The sequence below is a fragment of the Eleutherodactylus coqui genome, chromosome 1, assembly GCF_035609145.1.
Source record: "Eleutherodactylus coqui strain aEleCoq1 chromosome 1, aEleCoq1.hap1, whole genome shotgun sequence".
NCBI lineage: Eukaryota > Metazoa > Chordata > Amphibia > Anura > Eleutherodactylidae > Eleutherodactylus > Eleutherodactylus coqui.
Genome location: NC_089837.1, coordinates 287,416,887 through 287,439,719, shown reverse-complemented (window position 1 = coordinate 287,439,719; position 22,833 = coordinate 287,416,887).

Here is a 22,833-nt window from a genome sequence, read left to right as displayed (position 1 = left end):
CAATTGAAAGACAGGGAAGGCATTACAACTTCCTCCTGTGTTGTTCCAGCCCTATACCACCCCCCTGCTGTGAGTGGCTGGCGAGATCAGGTGTCCGCCTAATATAAAAGTCGGCCCCTCCCGCGGCTCGCCTCAGATGCCTTGTGAGTTAGATGAGGGACAGTGCTGTTTGTACCGGAGCTGCTGTAGGGAAAGAATTGGTAGTTAGTGTAGGCTTCAAGACCCCCAAAGGTCCTTATTAGGGCCACTGATAGCTGTGTGTTGGCTGCTGTTAGCAGTGGCAATTTTTTTTTTTCCTCAAAATCGCCTCTGCAGAGCGTTGCACCCGGCATTAGGGACAGAAGTGTTGCATAGGCAGGGAGAGTGTTAGGAGTGAGTGTAGCCTTCAAGAACCTCAACGGTCCTTTCTAGGGCCATATTTAACCGTGTGCAGTACTGTGCTGGCTGCTGTTAGCTTTGCTGCATATTTTGTTTCTTCTCAAAATCGCCTCTGCAGAGCATTGCACCCTCCATTGATACTGCAGGGAAAGAATTGTGTAGGCAGGGCCACAACACAGTTATTATTCATTGAATATACGCAGTGCGGCCTTTTGCTTGTAAAACAAGTGAAAAAAATTCTATTTGACCTGCCTCTGTCCGTCCTAAGGGCTGTGGACACGTGTCGGCTGCGTGTGCAACGTTTAAAAATCAGACGCACCCAGCTACGTTTTACTGCTGGCTTCACCATTTGCTTTCCTTAATTTGGAAAAAAAATACCTGCTCTGCCAGAGTTATAATAACTCTGCTACCCTCAAGTTCTGTGCCACATTAGCAGGGCCACAGCACAGTTATTAAACTTCTCATGTTCATTGAATATACGCAGTGCTGCCTTTTGGTGGAAAAAAACTGAAAAAAATTCTATTTGTCCAGCCTCTGTCCGTCCTAAGGGCGGTGGACACGTGTCGGCTGCGTGTGCAACGTTTAAAAATCAGACGCACCCAGCTACGTTTTACTCCTGGCTTCGCCATTTGCTTTCCTTAATTGGGAAAAAAATACCTGCTCTGCCAGAGTTATAATAACTCTGCTACCCTCAAGTTCTGTGCCACATTAGCAGGGCCACAGCACAGTTATTAAACTTCTCATGTTCATTGAATATACGCAGTGCTGCCTTTTGGTGGAAAAAAACTGAAAAAAATTCTATTTGTCCTGCCTCTGTCCGTCCTAAGGGCGGTGGACACGTGTCGGCTGCGTGTGCAACGTTTAAAAATCAGACGCACCCAGCTACGTTTTACTCCTGGCTTCGCCATTTGCTTTCCTTAATTGGGAAAAAAATACCTGCTCTGCCAGAGTTATAATAACTCTGCTACCCTCAAGTTCTGTGCCACATTAGCAGGGCCACAGCACAGTTATTAAACTTCTCATGTTCATTGAATATACGCAGTGCTGCCTTTTGGTGGAAAAAAACTGAAAAAAATTCTATTTGTCCTGCATCTGTCCGTCCTAAGGGCGGTGGACACGTGTCGGCTGCGTGTGCAACGTTTAAAAATCAGACGCACCCAGCTACGTTTTACTCCTGGCTTCGCCATTTGCTTTCCTTAATTGGGAAAAAAATACCTGCTCTGCCAGAGTTATAATAACTCTGCTACCCTCAAGTTCTGTGACACATTAGCAGGGCCACAGCACAGTTATTAAACTTAGATTATTCATTCACTAGAGGCAGTGGGGCCTTTCGTTTTCAAAAAAGGGAAAAAATTATATTTGGCCTGCAGTCTTGCGCCAATTTATTTCCTGCCTGTGAAATCAAATCACTGGTAATACAGCATGCTGAGGGGTAGGGGTAGGCCTAGAGGACGTGGACGCGGCCGAGGACGCGGAGGGCCAAGTCAGGGTGTGGGCACAGGCCAAACTCCTGATCCAGGTGTATCGCAGCCGACTGCGGCGCGATTAGTAGAGAGGCACGTTTCTGGCGTCCCGACAGTCATCGCACAATTCATGGGTCCACGCGGGAGACGGTTATTAGAAAATGAGCAGTGTGAGCAGGTCCTGTCCTGGATGGCAGAAAGTGCTTCGAGCAACCTATCGTCCAACCGCAGTTCTGCGCCGTCCACTGCTGCAAATCAGAATCCTCTGTCTGCTGCTCCTCCTTCCTCCCAGCCTCCTCACTCCACTACAATGACACCTGCTCAGCTGCGTGAAGACTCCCAGGAACTGTTCTCTGGCCCCTGCTCAGATTGGGCAGCAGTGGTTCCTCTCCCACCAGAGGAGTTTATCGTCACTGATGCCCAACCATTGCAAAGTTCCCGGGGTCCGGGGGATGAGGCTGGGGACTTCCGCAAACTGTCTCAAGAACTTTCTGTGGGTGAGCAGGACGATGACGATGAGACACAGTTGTCTTGCAGTCAGGTAGTAGTGAGGGCAGTAAGTGCGAGGGAGGAGCGCACAGAGGATTCTGAGGAAGAGCAGCAGGACGATGAGGTGACTGACCCCACCTGGTTTGCAACGCCTACTCAGGACAGGTCTTCAGAGGGGGAGGCAGGGGCAGCAGCAGGGCAGGTTGCAAGAGGCAGTGCGGTGTCCAGGGGTAGAGGCAGGGCCAGACCGAATAATCCACCAACTGTTTCCCAAAGCGCACCCTCGCGCCATGCCACCCTGCAGAGGCCGAGGTGCTCTAAGGTCTGGGAGTTTTTCACAGAGACGCCTGACGACCGACGAGCAGTGGTGTGCAACCTTTGTCGCGCAAAGCTCAGCCGGGGAGCCAACACCAACAGCCTCAGCACCACCAGCATGCGCAGACATATGATGGCCAAGCACCCCACAAGGTGGGACGAAGGCCGTTCACCACCTCCGGTTTGCACCGCTGCCTCTCCCCCTGTGCCCCAACCTGACACTGCTATCCAACCCCCCTCTCAGGACACAGGCACTACCGCCTCATGGCCTGCACCCACACCCTCACCTCCGCTGTCCTCGGCCCCATCCACCAGTGTAGTTCAGCGCACCGTCCAGCCGTCGCTTGCGCAAGTGTTGGAGCGCAAGTGCAAGTACGCCGCCACGCACCCGCACGCTCAAGCGTTAACCGTCCGCATAGCAAAATTCATCAGCCTTGAGATGCTGCCGTATAGGGTTGTGGAAACGGAGTCCTTCAAAAGTATCATGGAGGCGGCGGCCCCGCGCTACTCAGTTCCCAGTCGCCACTACTTTTCCCGATGTGCCGTCCCAGCCCTGCACGACCACATCTCCCGCAACATTGTACGCGCCCTCACCAACGCGGTTACTGCCACGGTCCACTTAACAACGGACACGTGGACAAGCACAGGCGGGCAGGGCCACTACATCTCCCTGACGGCACATTGGGTGAATTTAGTGGAGGCTGGGACAGAGTCAGAGCCTGGGACCGCTCACGTCCTACCCACCCCCAGAATTGCGGGCACCAGCTCGGTGGTTGTATCTGCGAAGGTGTATGCTTCCTCCACTAAAGCACCCTCCTCCTCCTCCTCCTCCTCTGTCTCACAATCAAGATGTGTTAGCAGCAGCATGTCGCCAGCAGTCGGTGTCGCGCGGTGTGGCAGCACAGCGGTGGGCAAGCGTCAGCAGGCCGTGCTGAAACTACTCAGCTTAGGCGATAAGAGGCACACGGCCCACGAACTGCTGCAGGGTCTGACACAGCAGACCGACCGCTGGCTTGCGCCGCTGAGCCTCCAACCGGGCATGGTCGTGTGTGACAACGGCCGTAACCTGGTGGCGGCTCTGCAGCTCGGCAGCCTCACGCACGTGCCATGCCTGGCCCATGTCTTTAATTTGGTGGTTCAGCGCTTTCTGAAAAGCTACCCACGCTTGTCAGACCTGCTCGTAAAGGCGCGCCGGCTCTGCGCACATTTCCGCAAGTCCCACACGGACGCTGCCACCCTGCGCACCCTGCAACATCACTTTAAGCTGCCAGTGCACCGACTGCTGTGCGACGTGCCCACACGGTGGAACTCTACGCTCCACATGTTGGCCAGGCTCTATGAACAGCGTAGAGCTATAGTCGAATACCAACTCCAACATGGGCGGCGCAGTGGGAGTCAGCCTCCTCAATTCCTTTCAGAAGAGTGGGCCTGGTTGGCAGACATCTGCCATGTCCTTGGTAATTTTGAGCAGTCTACCCAGGTGGTGAGCGGCGATGCTACAATCATTAGCGTCACCATTCCTCTGCTATGCATCTTGAGAAATTCCCTGCAAAGCATAAAGGCAGCTGCTTTGCGCTCGGAAACGGGGGCGGGGGAAGACAGTATGCCGCTGGCTAGTCAGGGCACCCTCCTGTCTATTTCTCAGCGCGTACAGGAGGAGGAGGAGGAGCATGAGGAGGATGAGGAGGAGGGGGAAGAGACAGCTTGGCCCGCTGCTGACGGTACACCGGCTGATTGCCTGTCATCCTTTCAGCGTGTATGGCCTGAGGAGGAGGAGGAGGAGGAGGAGGATCCTGAAAGTGATCTTCCTAGTGAAGACAGCCATGTGTTGCGTACTGGTACCCTGGCACACATGGCTGACTTCATGTTAGGATGCCTTTCTCGTGACCCTCGCGTTGCACGCATTCTGGCCACAACGGAATACTGGGTGTACACACTGCTCGACCCACGCTATAAGGAGAACCTGCCCACTCTCATTCCCGAAGAGGAAAGGGGTTCGAGAGTGTTGCTATACCACAGGACCCTTGCGGACAAGCTGATGGTAAAATTCCCAGCCGACAGCGCTAGTGGCAGAAGGCGCAGTACCGAGGGCAAGGTAGCAGGGGAGGTGCGGAGATCGAGCAGCATGTACATCCCAGGCAGTGCAACAGTCTTTAAGGGCCTGGACAGCTTTATGGCTCCCCACCAAGACTGTGTCACCGCTCCCCAGTCAAGGCTGAGTCGGCGGGAGCACTGTAAAAGGATGGTGAGGGAGTACGTAGCCGATCGCACGACCGTCCTCCGTGACGCCTCTGCCACCTACAACTACTGGGTGTCGAAGCTGGACACATGGCCTGAACTAGCGCTGTATGCCCTGGAGGTGCTTGCTTGTCCTGCGGCTAGCGTCTTGTCGGAGAGGGTGTTTAGTGCGGCTGGGGGAATCATCACAGATAAGCGTACCCGCCTGTCAACCGACAGTGCCGACAGGCTAACACTCATCAAGATGAACAAAGGCTGGATTTCGCCAGACTTCTCTTCTCCACCAGCGGACAGCAGCGATACGTAAGCAATACGTAGGCTGCACCCGCGGATGGAAGCTACGTTCTCTCTCACCATCCAAAACGGGGACATTTCTGCTTCATCAATCTGTGTCTAATATTCCTCCTCCTCCTCCTCCTGCTACTCCTCCTGAAACCTCACGTAATCACGCTGAACGGGCAATTTTTCTTAGGGCCACAAGGCTCACTCAAATAATTTTTCTAAACAATTTTTAAAAGTTTCAATGCGCTTAAAAGCATTGGAACTGTAACTTGAACCAATTTTTCGTTACACTGGGCTGCCTCCAGGCCTAGTTACCACTTAAGCCACATTAACCAAAGCGATTAATGGGTTTCACCTGCCCTCTTGGCTGGCCATGGCCAATTTTTGGGATGTACATTAGTACTGTTGATACAGCAATTTTTGTGGGCCCTCGCCTACAGTGTAATCAAATAAATTTTTAGCCCACCTGCATTAAGCACGACATTACTACCTCAGCTGTGTTGGGCAATGCAATGGGATATTTCTATGTACCGCCGGTGGCTTCCTGGCACCCACCCATGCTGTCGGTCCACAGGGAGTTGTAAATGCATCTGTGTCCACTTCTAAAGAACCCCAGTCAGACTGGGGCATGCAGTGTGGGCCGAAGCCCACCTGTATTACGCACGACATTACTACCTCAGCTGTGTTGGGCAATGCAATGGGATATTTTTGTGTACCGCCGGTGGGTTCCAGGGAGCCACCCATGCTGTAGGTGCACACGGAGTGTAACCTACATGTGTCCACTTGTAAAGAACCCCAGTCTGACTGGGGCATGCAGTGTGGGCCGAAGCCCACCTGTATTACGCACGACATTACTACCTCAGCTGTGTTGGGCAATGCAATGGGATATTTCTATGTACCGCCGGTGGCTTCCTGGCACCCACCCATGCTGTGGGTCCACAGGGAGTTTAACCTACATGTGTCCACTTGTAAAGAACCCCAGTCAGACTGGGGCATGCAGTGTGGGCCGAAGCCCACCTGTATTACGCACGACATTACTACCTCAGCTGTGTTGGGCAATGCAATGGGATATTTTTGTGTACCGCCGGTGGGTTCCAGGGAGCCACCCATGCTGTAGGTGCACACGGAGTGTAAGCTACATGTGTCCACTTGTAAAGAACCCCAGTCTGACTGGGGCATGCAGTGTGGGCCGAAGCCCACCTGTATTACGCACGACATTACTACCTCAGCTGTGTTGGGCAATGCAATGGGATATTTTTGTGTACCGCCGGTGGGTTCCAGGGAGCCACCCATGCTGTCGGTCGACAGGGACTTCACAATAGGGAGTTGTACCTGCCTGTGTCTATGAATTAAAAAGCCCGGTCTAACTGGGGCATGCAGACACCTTGACAGAATGAATAGTGTGTGGCACATAGGTTCCCCATTGCTATGCCCACGTGTGCAGCTCCTGATGGCGGTGGCACAGGATTCTATTTCTCATTGCTTCTTTACAGCATTGTGGGCTATCGCCCCGCCCCTTTTAAAGAGGGTCGCTGCCTAGCCGTGCCAACCCTGTGCAGTGTGTGCCTGCGGTCCCTCGTCATGGCAGATGCACTTCTAAATAGACATGAGGGTGGTGTGGCATGAGGGCAGCTGAAGGCTGCGCAGGGACACTTTGGTGTGCGCTGTGGGGGGGAGGGGGGGCGGTTGGGCAGCATGTAACCCAGTAGAAGTGGCAGTGGAGTGTCATGCAGGCGGTGATTGTGCTTTGTTGGAGGTAGTGTGGTGCTTAGCAAAGGTATGCCATGCTAATGATGGCTTTTCAGAAGTAAAAGTTGTTGGGAGGGGGGGGGGGGCCCACTCTTGCCGGTATTCTGGCTTAATAGTGGGACCTGTGAACTTGAGATGCAGCCCAACATGTAGCCCCTCGCCTGCCCTATCCGTTGCTGTGTCGTTCCCATCACTTTCTTGAATTGCCCAGATTTTCACACATGAAAACCTTAGCGAGCATCGGCGAAATACAAAAATGTTCTGGTCGCCCATTGACTTCAATGGGGTTCGTTATTCGAAACGAACCCTCGAACATCGCGGGAAGTTCGTTTCGAATAACGAACACCCGAACATTTTGGTGTTCGCTCATCTCTAGTCAGAATGCATCTGTGGCGAGCCGCGGGAGGGGCCGATTTAAATACTCGGGTGACACCTGATCTCCCAAGCCACTCACTGCAGGGGGGTGGTATAGGGCTTGAACGTCGCAGGGGGAAGTTGTAATGCCTTCCCTGTCTTTCTATTGTCCAGAAAAGCGCGCTAACGTCTCAGAGATGAAAGTGAAAGTAACTCGAACATCGCATGGTGCTCGCCTCGAGTAACGAGCATCTCGAACACGCTAATACTCGAACGAGTATCAAGCTCGGACGAATACGTTCGCTCATCTCTACACTATAACTTTGTGGGGACACAAAAGGGGGCACAATTAATTTGTTGGCCCATAGAAGGGGTCTCTAGTACTATGACTGGGGTATTGAGGAATAGCATCAGGATGGAGTGTTTGTGCACAGAGACAAGTTATGGCTGGAAAAAGTCATCATGGCCATCTGGGTCAAAATAAAGAAGAAATGAAAATGTAAATTTTGCCAATAAATGGAGATGTCACCTGTGATCATTGGAGGTAACTGCACTATAATCACTATAGTTAGTTAGTTATCTCGCTTGGACAATGAGGGTCCGTAGCGCCAATTTAGAATGACCACAACCGAGAGCATTGTACCATTCAGTGTTCATGGTCGGAGGAGGTGCCGTTGCATATCTGTTGCACCCACGAGCGCCGCGGACGACCAGGAGGCTTCCGCCATCCAGCAGGGGGTCGTCTCTCGATTTTCCTAGCAATTGCTGCGCTTAGAGCACCGTGGGCCAGGACAGCTTCTGACAAGCGTGCAACATGACCAAAAAGTGCAAATCGTCTCCTTGTTATTGTTTTTGTGACTGACTCAAGCTCCATGCAAGCTTGTATTTCGCTGTTTCTGATTAAGTCAAACCAACGGACACAGAGAATCTGGTGCGATAGAATCACTATCACTGTATAGAACTGTATCTGACTCTTATATTATCTGATGACTGCATTTATTTAGAGCTATACTAGAACTGGGATGTATCTAAGATCACCGTGTTATAAAAGTTGTCTTATAGAATATATATAGTAGATATAAGGAGATAGGGAATATCAACTTTCTGTAATTGCCGTCTTCCTCACTTTGCTGGGTGGCACTCACATGGAAATAAAGTCCAAGGCAGCATCCCACGATGTAATTAAAAATCATCCATATTGGATGAAAGCTTTATTGTACACCACAACCTGGCAGCAGCAGCAACATTTTGACCCAGAAATAGCAGGGTCTTTGACAAGTGTTGTCCGTTTGTAAACTATTCATGGCCTATCCTTAGGAAAAGTCATCAACAGTACATTGGCAGGAGTCTGTTGCCTGGGACTCTTTGCTGATCAGCTATTTGCCAGGCTACTGCATTTGTGCACTGAACTGAATTCTGCAGGAAGCACGTGGCTCTGTTGTTACTGTAGTGGCCAGGCTTGATATTGCAGGCCACGTTCCTATTGAATTGAATCAATAGAAACATTAATAGGTTGTACTCCTGCATGGTGCACTTAAAATATCATTTGGTGTTCCATCCTTTGTATGCCTTATCTATGTGCAAGTCTAATACTAAGCAGCCACTCCCCTCAATATGTGGTAGGTGCGTGAATGGTTGTACATTGCACCTGTGCAATGCTCCTCCACATATCAATTTAACTGTCTGCATGCTGAGGAGTTTAGTTCTACACCTTCCCTTGTATCCATTCTAGAATGGAAGCCCCAATTGAGGGTCTTACACCTTTTCTTAGTGAGCCCTCTCATGTCAAACATTATCAGCCAGCTGGGGGATGTTTGTGGTTCGAGAATCACTACAGTCATCGCTATCTGGCAACACAATACAGAAGGCAATAGTGGCTGGTACCTTGGCACAAGGAGCCTTGGAGCATAGTGTCGAAATATAAGTACAGTAGCAGCCAGTTGTCAATTAATTTTTACATTTCCAGGTGGAATAACATAGGGTAAATCACAAGTCATGTTAAATCATGCCCCAAAATAATACCCTTTTTTTACCTTTGCTGGTATTTTTTGGGGACAAAGGTGGCAACCCTAGGTGCTACTCCACATATCCCACAGGTCAGTGGAGACTGTAATGCAACGGATCTGGCACTGTGTTGAGGCTTCTGTTACTGTATAAATGGAAACACAGATGTGAACAGAGCCTAAATAAAGTATATTCACCCAAGCTTTCAGAATCTGGGTTACGTGAACACGGACATATTAGTATTTTTATCTAATGATTTATCTAAAATATGTAATATATCCTCTTTTCTTGATAACAGCAGACATTTCACCAAACTTAGTTTAATTAACTCATGTATTATGTTATTTTTTGTATTTCACTTTGAAAGTACATTAGTGGAATTATGAGTTTTATTTAAAGGCACATTTTGTACGTTTACTCTTTTTATATATTAAACATTACAAATATGCTTAAAAATCTGCTGAATTGGTTGTGATATTTCATTTGTGAAGGCTGGGCATTAAAAAGACGCAGCTGCAGTGATATATACCTTTAGGGTGAGAAATCTATTTTTACATTACTGTGGCTTCCAGATAGTACCCACGACTCCATGTCTGTCACTCCATCTTGACTTTGACATGATAAGATAATGAATGCTGTTTATTTGCTCATGTACTTATAAACATGCTACATTTCTTATATTTAAAGCGATCCTGTCACTACTTTTTCCCTATGAAATAAACATTGCTTAATGTGTGGGTTCACTAAAGAGTTACTTCATTTTTTATTAGTTGTTTTATTAGTTGTTGTATAGAAGGATCAGATTCTCTAAATCCTTACATCACACATATGCAACTTTAAAGAGGACCTGTCTCTTTTAGGAAATACTTTTATTCCACTTAAAATAGCCGCACTTAACACTAGTACCGCGGTGATTTCTTTACTGCATTGTCTGAACTGCTGAAGGAGTCATAAATTATCTCTATGGCAATTCTAGTGTTAAAGGAGTTTTCCAGCTATATAAATTTGATGACCTAATATCAGGATAGGTTATCAGTAGTTGATTAGCGGGTTGCTGTTACAGTGTATGTAGCAAGAAGCAGATAGTTCCATACATTGTGTAGTGGCCCAGTGTGGTATTGCAGCACAGCTCCCACTGAAGTGACCATACTGGGCCACTGCACAATATATGGGGCAATCTGCTTACTGCTCCATACGCTGTGACAATGACCAGCGAACAACTGATCAGCAGGAGACCCAGACAGTGTGGATCGCTGCCGATCAGCTATTGAGTACTTATCTTGAGGATAGCTAATCACTTCTTTAGAGCTGCAAAATCCCATAAGGCACCTTTTGTTAGAACACTGTTTTGTTTATTTAATATTCCTCCTGGAAATTGATTAATAAAGGTCACGGTACACCTGTAATAGCTGTTGACCAAATGCTTATTTGGTTAAAAGATATTCCTCCCAACTTCCCCATACACATACACCTTCAGTTTGGCTGCCTATGTATGCATCTCAATGGCTAGAAGGGAATAAGCCACTACCAGACATCTCTTGAGAACAAAAGATCAGCATGCTGAAGTTCAATATGCCTAATCATTTTTCTCACCAATATCTGTGGAACATACCTTAGACAAACATCTCGTACACCTCTGATGGTCCATCAGTGGGATTGAAACCATTGGGCTCAACCAACCTTAGTCTAATCTGTTTGACCATCTCAAATTGTCAATTCAACATTACCAATCCACTTTTCTATAAGGCAAATCTATACAGACTCCAATGACACAGTCTCATCAGTGCTGTCAATGTCGCTTTGAATGTTTATGGTCATGCCACATTGGCATGGGACTGGTAGTGCCCAGTTGTTAGTAGTTTTGCATGTGAGAAGTGGGCAGGGTTGCCAAGGTTGTCTTGAAAGTCCTACACAGTTGCTATAAATTGGGCACATTCTCCAGTCTTCATGGAAAAAAATCGGATGCGTCCATGAATTTTGAGGCTGGAAGGTTATTACAACTACAATTATTGTCATTTTAAATGTCCCAGTAAATGCTGATAAGAAGTTCATATCAGTATCTGACCTATATACATGTATTACTTATAATGTTTATCATTCATTTGTTATGGCTTGTGGGGGGCTCCACTTTACGCAGGGGTTTTTCCTCTTCTGGCTGTTAGGGCTAGATTACCCCTTTTCCCCCCTTATTTGTATTTGGTGGTGGTTTTAGTGTTACTCGGGACCTGCTGGTGTCTATTTGGCCCATGTGAACACTGCCTTGCATGCTTGCTGGGTGTGGTGCGTAAGCGCTCAGCACAGACATAACATCATTATTGTTTTTCAATGTGCCTGTAAAAAAAATTGTCTGTCTGTGATTTTTGGATAAGTTCTCCAGGAAAAAAAATAAAAATTTAGGATGGCAACCCTGAAAGTCCGTTACATGCAACATTTTAGCTGATAGCTGGTAAAACGGAGAGGAAAGTGATGACAAGTTCTAGTTAAAGAAGAGTTAGTTTGTTGTACATGATTTTAACCTACAATGTAGCCATAATTGTAATATTTTCACAGGCCATATTACGATTAAGCATACAAGTAATAATATGATTTTTGCGTTGAGGATCTTTGCCTAAATGTGTAGACCATTGACTTATGACAGTTGTATTATGTTATACGTTTTCACTACAATAAGCAAATCTATGAGTATTTGCACACTGCCTTTCTTTGTGATGGGGGCTGCAAACTCTGAAAAACTGGATTATCTGTGAGCAATGGTGAACTGTAATTGCAAAGCACAAAGCCTTTTATAAGCTTTAGTCAAAACTACAACATGTTCTTTCCTATTAAAGGTTCAGTAAATCTAGTAATAAAGAAGAAGAACTTGCTCATAGTGTTTGCCAACATGCAGACTTTCCTACATGGGCTTACAGCAAACAATTTTATAGAAATCTCACAGAGAACAGAGGCATCAATTTCTTCCTGATCCCAACCATTTTCTATTAGCAAACAGTCCAAGGTTAAGGGCTCGATCAGACTAGCGATTTTTATATACGCTCAAAAAGAGCGCTTTTAAAAGAACCAGTGGGTTGCTATAGAAGCACTCACATGAGAGAATGTAGGTACGCTAAACAGAGTGCACCTAACAAAAATAGGACAGCGTTTCACGAGTTTCCATCAACTCCTATGGGAGCAGGAGTTAACGGAAACTCCTGTGCTGGAAATAGAATCCCCCGCAGCTTACAGCAGGGTATTTAAAGTGTGCTGGCCAGAAAGTCCCCACGGGGATGAGGGGACTCCCCAATGGTTCCCTTAATTCTCATGGGGACTAACAGAAATTTACAACAGGATATTTAAAAAGTGCTTCTGTGCAGCACCTTTTAAATGCCCTGCTCTAAGCAGCGGGGACTCTTTTCCCCTCTCACCCAAGGGAATTCTCTATAGCGGGGAGAGAGAGGGGGTGCAGTTACAGCACTTCCCCAAAGGCTTTCCCTGAGAGCATTTGAGAAGGGTGCGGGGCAAGAGAGATCCGCCTCTAGCCCTGCTCCTCTAGAGCCGCCCCCTATATGGTTTGCTATAGGGAATCCCTGTGAGAATCCCTATAGCCCTGCCCACTCTCTCTGCACTATGGGGATATTCCTCGGGGCTTCTTCTGTCTCTACTCCAGAAGCAGTCGGGCTTCTCCAAGCGCAGCTGCTCAAGGGAATGGGTGAATTTCAGGTGCATGAAGATCGGCTCTTCTGCTCTTAGAAATTTTGTCCAATCACACGATTTACAGCATGCAATTTTTTTAGCGCGCCTATTCATGCATTAAAAAATTGCTCATCTGACCGAGCCCTTAGAGGGCAGGGTTCATCATGCCCAGCCCTTGTTGCAAACTTAGCAGTGGTAGAGGGCTTCTGCTATAGTCAGTTGCCTTACAATCAGAGACAGATCTGAAGTATGTGAGAAGCATGTGCTAGGAGCTGCTGCTAGAGCTCGCGTTTTTCCGACAATTGCTGGGCTGCATCTGCAAGTGCAGGTGCAGCCTGGCAATTTACGCAATTGCACACTGTTAATGCTTGTGTAACAGTGCTAACAGCTAGACTATTGGGAAACTGTGAGCACTAGAAGTTGCTGCTAGTGCTTGTGTGCTCATAGCACCTCGTGTGAAGCAGATTGCTAAAGCAGCAGAAATGCAGTGCTAAGCTCTCTCTCATGACCTGAAGGCTGCAAGTTCAATCTGCGCATGGTTTAGAAAGCCGGCTCAAGGTTGACTCAGCAGTCTTCCATTCTTCCGGGGTCGGGAAAATGAGTACCCAGCTTGGTGGGGGGTAATAAATTACTTGAAAGTGCTGCAAGACTCCCGAAAGTGAAAATGAAATCATTAAATAGCTTAATTTGTGTTTAAGCCCTCAATGGGAGCAAAATAATCACTCATGTAAATTAACCCATTGAAAAGAATGGGTTCTATTCACATGTGAGTTTTGTCCTTCTGGCAATGTGTGAAAATTGCCCATGTAAATACATAAGAAGTAAGTTCCAAAGGAAAAAAGAAGCTGATTTAAAGTGTAAAAAAAGAATCTCCTGCCTTTAATTAATCAGTGCCATGCATATCAGAGTAACTTGGATTCGTTTCGGTCAACTACTCCAAAAAATTATTCCTGCCTAATGGAACACCTTCACTTCTGAGCTTTGCTATGTACCTAAGAAGTAGTTTATGTCCAAATATCAGACATTTCCATACTCAGAAGAAATTTCTTAGCAAATTGTGGGATGCTTTTTTCCTATTGAAAAATTTCGGCGTAAACGTACGTATTATTGTCAGTCCAATGTTAATAAATTCCACACAACTCCAGTGGTGTTAAAATGGTCACAACAACTCTAGATGAATTCCTTGAAATTTGGAATCTGTAAGAAAAATGAAAATGTCTAAATTTCACCTCCACTTTAAATTAATTCCTGTGAAACATCTAAAGGGTTAGCAGGCTTCCTCAATAAAGTTTTGAATATTTTGAGGGGTTACATTTTCAGCATGTGGTAATTTATAAGAGATTTTTTAAATATATGCCCTTAAAGCCACTTCAAAATGGAAAAGATCCTTAAAAATAATTTTGAAAGTAATTTTGAAAATGTTAAAAATTGCTTCCAAAACTTCAGGAAACATCCTGAAAAAATCAAAGGATGCTTACAAAATATGCCAGCATACAGTAGTGTGAGGCTATATGTATATATTTCCATATGTTTTTTATGCTTTTATACCTGTATGCAAGTTCTATGCAATGCTATAATGCAAAAAACTTAATATGTAGCCTTAAAAATCATATCAGATATGCCAAGGCTTTGTAAGGCTGAGAGAGATGTGTCCAGAAATTCAGAGATGATACAGAACCGGATGCGAAGGCCGTGTGCTTGACTGTTTTCCCAGAATCAGCTTATGTAGATAACGACTGCTTATGTGACTAACACTGCCTCAGGCGGAACTGCAGACATCACATATATGGTTATGCGGCGAATTTGGGCCAATAAGAGCAGTTGCACACTTCTAATGATGTGATAAGGGGTATAAAGCCCCATGTAATCTGTAATGCAGTGCGCAGTTACTCCCCGTGTGAGGAACTATACCAGACCTCCGTGTGTGGTGTTTTTTCTTTACCGCCAGCAACGGGGCATTGGGGTGGGCCTGATTGGTGCTGTACATAGAATTTCCCTGACAGTAGACATATGGTAAATGTTATTTATTAATTACTAAGTAATATACTCGTGCGTTGCACGGCGATTTTATGAATAGCAGTCTTGGAATATACAAAGTCAACCACAAAAATGAGCCGAGCACTGCACTCTTATGAAAGCTGCCCAAAAGAAAATCTGTGTTGCCTATAGCAACCAATCACAGCGCAGCTTTCATTTTACCTCAGTAGGATAAGAAATAGCAACCAATCACAGGGCAGCTTTATTTTCACCTCAGCAACATAAGAAATGACAGATGAAGTACAGGGAAAGTTGGTGACTTTTCGATTGTTAATTATGCCAATATTCTTCGCCTGTTGCTGAAGAACGCTCATGCAAAATTTCACTCAAATCGGACTGTGGATTTGCATACAACACAAACAATCAAACAGATTTTGCATCTCATATATAAGATGTTGATTTGTATGAATATCTATCTTAGGGTGACTACCCACTAGCGTTTTTTTCTGCTGCGAATTTGCTCCTATTTTTTCTTCCAATTGTCAATGGGACTTTCTAATGTTAAAAACGCAAAGTTGTGTTGCGTCGCAATGCGTCGTGTTGCGGTTTTAACATTAGGAAGTCCCATTAACAACTGGAAGAAAAATAGGAGCAAATTCGCAGCAGAAAAAAAAACGCTAGTGGGTAGTCACCCTTAAAAGCAGAAAAGTTCAGTTTGAAAACAGTTAATTTTTCAAAATCTCCTCAAAATTTAGAATTTTTAAAAATAAATAAACACAAAACATATCAACCAAAATGCACCACTAACATGAAGTATAATGTGTCAACAAAAAAACCTCAGAAGCTCTTGGATAAGTAAAAGCATTCCAAAATTATTACAAATAAAGTTAGGTTTGAAAAATGGGGCAGTGTCAGAAAAATCAAACCTGGCTGTGTGGTTACGGTGCATTTACACAGCCGAGTCCAATATCATTCTGAGAAACTTGGATCGATTTTGCACTTTCGAGCCTGCGAATTTTCAGCAAGTGTGATACGTTTTTTGAAAACAAATGCATCTTCTCAGTTTTCATATGATTTTCATGCCTTTTTTTTATGCGTATGGAAAAAAATCACATTGTTCCTATAATTAAAATTGAAAACAACGACACTGCACTCCATGCAAATTACATATTATGCCAGTATGATGCGTTTTTGTAAAGAACCTATAAAAAGAAATTAGTGATTCTTTGTGAAGAATCGCTCCAAAATAGGACATGCAGCACCATTTCTATATCAGACCATGGGTCCAAGTGAAAAATCATTCATATGAATAAACAGATAGAAATCAATCGGTTCTTTTCACATCCAAGTTATCTTCAAATAGCAATCGACAGAACTCGCGTGTAAAATCGCCCGTGTGAATCCACCCCTGACGGGTTAATTTAATTTACGGTACTGTTGATTTACTAATCACGTCTTCTGGAACTTTGTTCCAAGCATCTACTACTCTTTTAGTTAAGCTTCTGATTTTCCCTCTAACTAATTGTACTCCCTTGTTCTAATGTTTCATTTGTCATAAACCTTTTTTTAATCATTTGACATATTTAAAAGTTCCCATCATTTTCCTCTTTCTCTTCTTTTCTCCAGGTTATACAAATTTAGTTCTTTAAAGAGTACTTAAACATTTAAACTTTTTTTACAGAAATCGATAGTACAACAAATCTTTGTAATGTACTCTGTTAGAGAAAAATGCCTTTTTCTTCAAGTGGCAGCTACTTCTCCTCCACCTGCCTCCTGCACTGATCACCCACTTTGTATGGTATGTACTAGAACTGCCACACACCAAGTCCATACACTGACAGATCAGATTACCAGAGTAATAAAATAGAGACATGGAAGTCTCTTTCTCTTCCTCTTCTTCCCCTCCCATACACTTATGCAGCTGTTATCTGATCTGTAGCTGTATGGACTTGGTGTAGTATCTTATCAGTACACTCAAAGCATTTTTCTAAAAAAATAAGTATTACAATGTTTATTATATTTCTTTGTACTATTGGTTTGTGAATAAAAATTTTAAAAATTGAGTTACTTTTTAAGCTTTCCTGATAAGTTTTGTTATTCTTGTAGGCTTCTTTGCGCCCTTTGTATTTTATCAAAGTCTTTCTGGAGGTGAGACTTCCAGAGCTGAACAAAATATTCAAGATGAGGTCTCATTGGAGCTCTATGCAGTGGAATTACAATTTACCTCTTTCTACTGGTTATACCTCTAATTATGCAGTAGATCATCCTATGCTCTCCCTGTTGCCTGTTCACACAGTCGGCTCCTTTTAAAGATGTCAAAAATCAGAGCCCCTAAATCCTTCTCTTCTTAAATCTGAACATATAATTTCCAATACAATACTCAATCTAAGGATTCCTTCTCTTCAAGTGCATTATTTTACATTTGGAAACATTGAAATGCTGCGCACATTGTTTTGAGGAGTTGAAGAGGGGCCTAGATGCCTTTTTTCCTTGAGTGCGACAATATAACATGTTATAGTCACTGAAGGGTTATTGATCCTGGGACTTATTCTGACTGACAGATTTGGAGTGGGGCAGGATTTTTTTTCTTAAAATGGGGAAAACTGGCTTCCACCTCATTGAGTTTTGTTTGCATCCCTCTGGATCGACATTGCAGGATAATAGGCTGAATTGGATTGATGTCTTTTTTCAGCCTTACATAGTATTTTATTATGTTACAGTATCTATGCAGGAATCTTCATGCTGGTACCATATCTATGCAGTAAGCTTGCGTTCTCACACCATATCTGTGCTTTTATCTTGGTACAGGCATCATATCTATGCAGTAAGATTGGTTCTGGTATTGTACTTAAATAGGATTCTGTTCTTGTAGCTATCCAGTAAGCTTGATTCTGGTACTGTATCAATCTAGAGGCTTGTGGTACCATATCTATGCAATAAAACTTGTTATGGTACTATGTCTATGCTGGCGCTTCAGTTCTTTTAACATATCTATGTAGTAATTGTCAGATCATTTTAAGTATTCAGACCTGCGGGACCCACAAACTTTATTCAGCCCAGGCACCATGGTCATCTTAAAGTGGTTTTATGGGCAAAAACTATTGATGACCTAATTAATTGCAGTGGACTCCAATGGATAGCGCTGATCGCAATAAACTAAATAAAAAGTTTTTAAAAAGTTAAAGATTCAGCTGCCCTGATGGATCGGATCCATCAGGGCAGCTGAGATTACTCACCCCGGTCCTCCCTGATGTCCACCAGTACCTGCGCCAGACATATGACGTCACATGCACACGCAGAAGGCCGGGAGCACTGGCAAATTTGAAATTTCCTGGCTCCCGGCTCCTAAAGGTAGCCAGGAGGTAGGAGATGTCACTGGGGACCGCAGTGAAAATTGAAAATGTGAAAAAATGATAATTTTTTTCAAAATGTTCCCAATTTTGGTTCTTTTAATAAATATGCATAAATTCTATCAGATTTCCAAAATGTGGTTTCGTCACTAAGGTGCAAACAGGCTTCGTCACTAAGGGGTTAATGTGGAGTCAAATGAAGGATGTCTTATTACTCTGTGGGCTACATGGGGGATGCTTCATTACTGTGGGGGAAAAGTCGGACATCTTATTTCTGTGAGGGTTGCCTCATTACATTGGGGGTCATAAGGGGGATGCCTCACTAATGTGGGAGTCACATTGTGGACAGCGGGAGTTAATTAGCATTGAGCCACAAAGGGGAGCACTGGAGGTGGTGTCAGGATGGGGACAGTGTGTACAGATGAGTTGTGGCTGAAAAAAGTTTTCATGACAGTCTTGGCCTGCATAGAGAAGAAAAGTTAATTACTGGGGGTATTACGAGGAGTGTAATTTATTACTGGTGCACTATGTGTAATATGATTTATTACAGGGGAAAAGGGGCACACAGTAGATTATCTCTGTGCCCCCAAATAAAATGTATTTCTGTGGGCATGATATGTAGCACTATTTTAGGTGCTACATATGTGACGCTATTATTTTCAGAGGCACCAAAGAGAGCTGAGCTCCAAACTTTACAGAGGCAAGAATTAGCTGGAGAAGTCAGGTAGATTTGGAGCAGATGGAGAAGAAGAGCAAGGAATCCAGAGGATGTCACCTGTCATGGTATATTCTGTTATACAGCCAAGCGCTCCGAGCGGAGGATGCAGAAGACAAGCGGGTTGTCACCGCTTGTCTTCTGCATCCAGCTGTTTTCTGCATAGAGCACCCGGCTGTTATACAGCTGAGCACTCCGTGCAAAGGATGCAGAAGGCAAGCAGGGTGTCCCTGCTTGTCTTCTGCATCAAGATGTTTTTTGCATGGAGCTCCCGGCTGTTATACTGCCGAGCACTCCGTGTCGGGTATGGAGAACACAGCTGAACCACTCTGTTCTTCATATGCAGCCTGCTATCAGGGAGCGGGATACAGCTGAAACAATAGTATCAGCTGTATCCCACTGTGAATCCCTGATAAGGCTCCTAGTCGTCTTTCAGCACGCTGAAAGACGACGACGAATGACAGGATAACGAAAACTGCACGATGTCAGTGCAGTTACACACAACGATTATCGCTCAAAAGACGGCTTTGGAGCGAATTTTGAGCAATAAGCGTTGTGTCTAAATGGGCCTTTACACCTCTCAGCATGTCCCTAGCATTTTTAACTGGGTTTTCTCACTACTTAAAATTGCTTTAAAATCATTCTATCCTTCTTGGTTGCTGCTGACCAGGACATGTGACTACTCCATCCAATCACTGGCCACAGCAGTGACCTTCTCTAGGCATTGATTGGCTGCAACAGTCACATGTTCTAGTCAGCAGCAGTCTGGAAGAATTAAGTGACTGTGAAACAATTTTAGGTAGTGGGAAAACTCCTTTAAGGTCAAACTGGGAGTTGTAGTTGCACATGGTAAAAACTACTGGAGCACACAATGAGTTGCCAATAATGCTTTGGTGTACTGAGTATATTAAAACATTATTGGCAACCTAAGTACACAACAAAACATTATGGTGTTTCGCTCTTGTTCTCTCCCATCCTCGATCTTGCCCTCTCTACCTGCTTCCCTTGTTTGTGCGCGCTGTCCTACTCTATATTGCTCTTTGTCCCACTTTCTCTTGAGCTCTCTCTGCTAGGGTAAAAATAAAATTCTAAGTACAGCACCAATCGGGCCCACCCCACTTGCCCCGCTGCCGGCCGTATAGAAAGAAACACCACACAGGGAGGTCTGGTATCATTCCTCACACGGGACATGGCTCTCGGCTGTGCCGACGTGCTTTATTACAGATTACATGAGATCTTATACCCTTTGTCCCATCCCCAACAAGGGGTGATGGGCTTATAACCATATATGGGCAGTCCGGATTTAAAGCCTGAGACAGTGAAAACAGCCGCTATCTTGCTACGGCGCCTCTGGCTTATGTACAGAAAATCACGTATTCAATTAACTCCAGTACAAAGAATCACCCACTCAATTCTAAGAAAACGGCCAAGCATGCATTCTCCATATATGGGAAGTCCGGATTTCCAGCCTAAGACAGTGAAAATTATGTACATAGTGGAACATCTTGATATCTTGTTCCAGCGCTTCTGGGAAAACAGCCAAGTACACGCGGCCTTGTGTCTGGTTCCGTATCTTCTCTGAATTTCTAGAACATCTCTCTCAGCCTTCTAAAGCCTTGGAATATTTGATGTAAGGCGACATATAAGTTTTTTTTCATTTGGAATTGAATAAAACTTGCATATAGGTATAAAAGTATAAAGAACATATGGCAATATATATATATACCCTCACATCTCCAACTCTCTCTTGCATTCTCTCCCCCCCAATCTTGCGCTCTGTCCCACTCTCTGTCCCACTTGTGCTCTCTTCTCCTCTCTCTTGCACTCTGTTCCTGTTACCATGCAGCGGTTGCTGGTTCCCCCGGGGCGGCGGTGCAGGGTCCCACGGTTGGGGTGCATCCCCCCCGGCTTGCGCAGGTGCCTGGCTGGCGTGGAGCCGGTGGCGCGCGGCGCTGGGTGTGCGCACCTGTGAGTGCAGCTGCCGTGCACGAGCTCCCTTTTATTATGTTTTGTTGGGAGTTGGCTGTCTCCCTCTCTCTGCCCCTAGGCAGAGGCTTTTGTTTAAAGGTCAGGCAGAGACTTGCAATCACTGCCAGTTATTGGTTTCCCTCAGTGTGCCAGCTAGTCTGCCTCGGTTGGTCTCCTGCTTCTGTCAGCTTGTCTGCTAAACCTTCCTATTTTCCGCCAGGTCTTTCCATCTGCCTTAGGTTGGCTTAGTATTGTTTGTGTTGGTTATTTACATCCGCCTTTTCTGTCGGTATTCTACCCTTTCCATCCAGGTATGCCAGCGTCCCTTTTTCGTTCCTTAGTTTGAGTAGGGACCACCACCCAGTTGCCCGTCTGGGGTTAGTATACCGTAACATAATAACTGACCCATAAATTGCTCTCCGATGGAGGCCATGAGTACCATGAGTCGCAAGTCAGTTGCAGGATTTAGTGGTCATAATCCAAGACCTGTCCAGTCGTGTGGTGGCTTAGGAGCATAGGGAGTTAGTGCATGTTTCTACTGCCCCTTCTATTCCCGAGCCCAAGTGCCCTCTTCCTGAGGTATTTTCAGGGGAGAGGAGCAAGTTTTTAGTTTTTCAGCAGGCATGTAGATTGTATTTTCGGATGTGGCCCCGCTCATCTGGCTCAGAATCCCAGAAAGTTGGATTGATTATGTCCTTACTTCGGGGTCCCCCTCAGACATGGGCCTACTCCTTGCCCAAGAGTTCGGCTTGCCTGCAGTCAGTTGATTTGTTTTTTCAGGAACATGGAGGTATTTTTGATGAGCCGGACCGTGCGTGGTTGGCGGTATCTCATCGCATGTCTCGACGTCTGGGGCAGCAGTGGGTAGAGGACTATTCCTCTAAATTTAGACAGTATGCAGGTGACACCTCTTGGAACGATAGCGCCCTTAAAGATGTGTTTTTGTTGGGTCTGTCTGACGCTGAGAAATGAGGATCTACTCATTTCTCATCCCACTCCCGTGACACTCAATGATGCGATGGAATTGGCGGTCATTGGTTGTCTGCCAGTCAGGATGAGAGGGAGAGAGCCACACAGACACCTTCAGTTCTGTGTGGTTAGGAATATAAGTGGCTGAGAGGTAACCGTAGCCTTCCCTAGGACTGCCATACCCAGGAGTTACCAGTGGTATCCAATACCACTGACTTAGAGAGAGAAGGAGAGAGTGGGATCGCCAATGCAGCGTGAAGTGGATGCCAACGTGAGTGCCGACTGGTAGAGAGCTGGAGAGTTTGACAGGAGTTTGTACCAGAACCAGAGCCTTACAGATAACTGGGACTGTAGATTCCTCTGTGCACCTGTGATTTCCTCCCTGTCGCATCAGTTTGTGATTTCTGCACTGTTCCCCTGCTGGTGGGAAGAGTACTTGCATGGAACTGTAAATAAGTTTTGCAAGTAAAGGAGCACTGCCGACCATTCCCGGCCTTGCTAGTTAAATGTTCCCTGTGAGTGTGGACTTTTTATTCTATCGCCCGGATTCACCACAGAGGAAGGAATGGTGGCATCACCCATGACAACCAACTGCCAAGGTAAGCCACGTATTGGGTTACCCTCTTTGCAATGGACGGGTAACTTGGTTACTTGGAAGGGCCCTGTGCTACCTTCAGGGTAGGAGATGGTAGAGCCCCGTAACAAGGCCCAAACGTAACCCACTGTCTCCTAGGCTGAGGGCCTGCTCCTCAGGCACTGCACCCCTCCCTCTTGCGCTCTCTCCCCTTCTGTCTTGCTCTCTGCCCCACTCTCTCTGCCTTTCTGTCCCACTCTCTCTGTCTCTCTCACCCTCTCTCTCTTGCTCTCTGTCCCCCTCTCTCTTGCACTCTATCCCCCTCTCTCTTGCACTCTT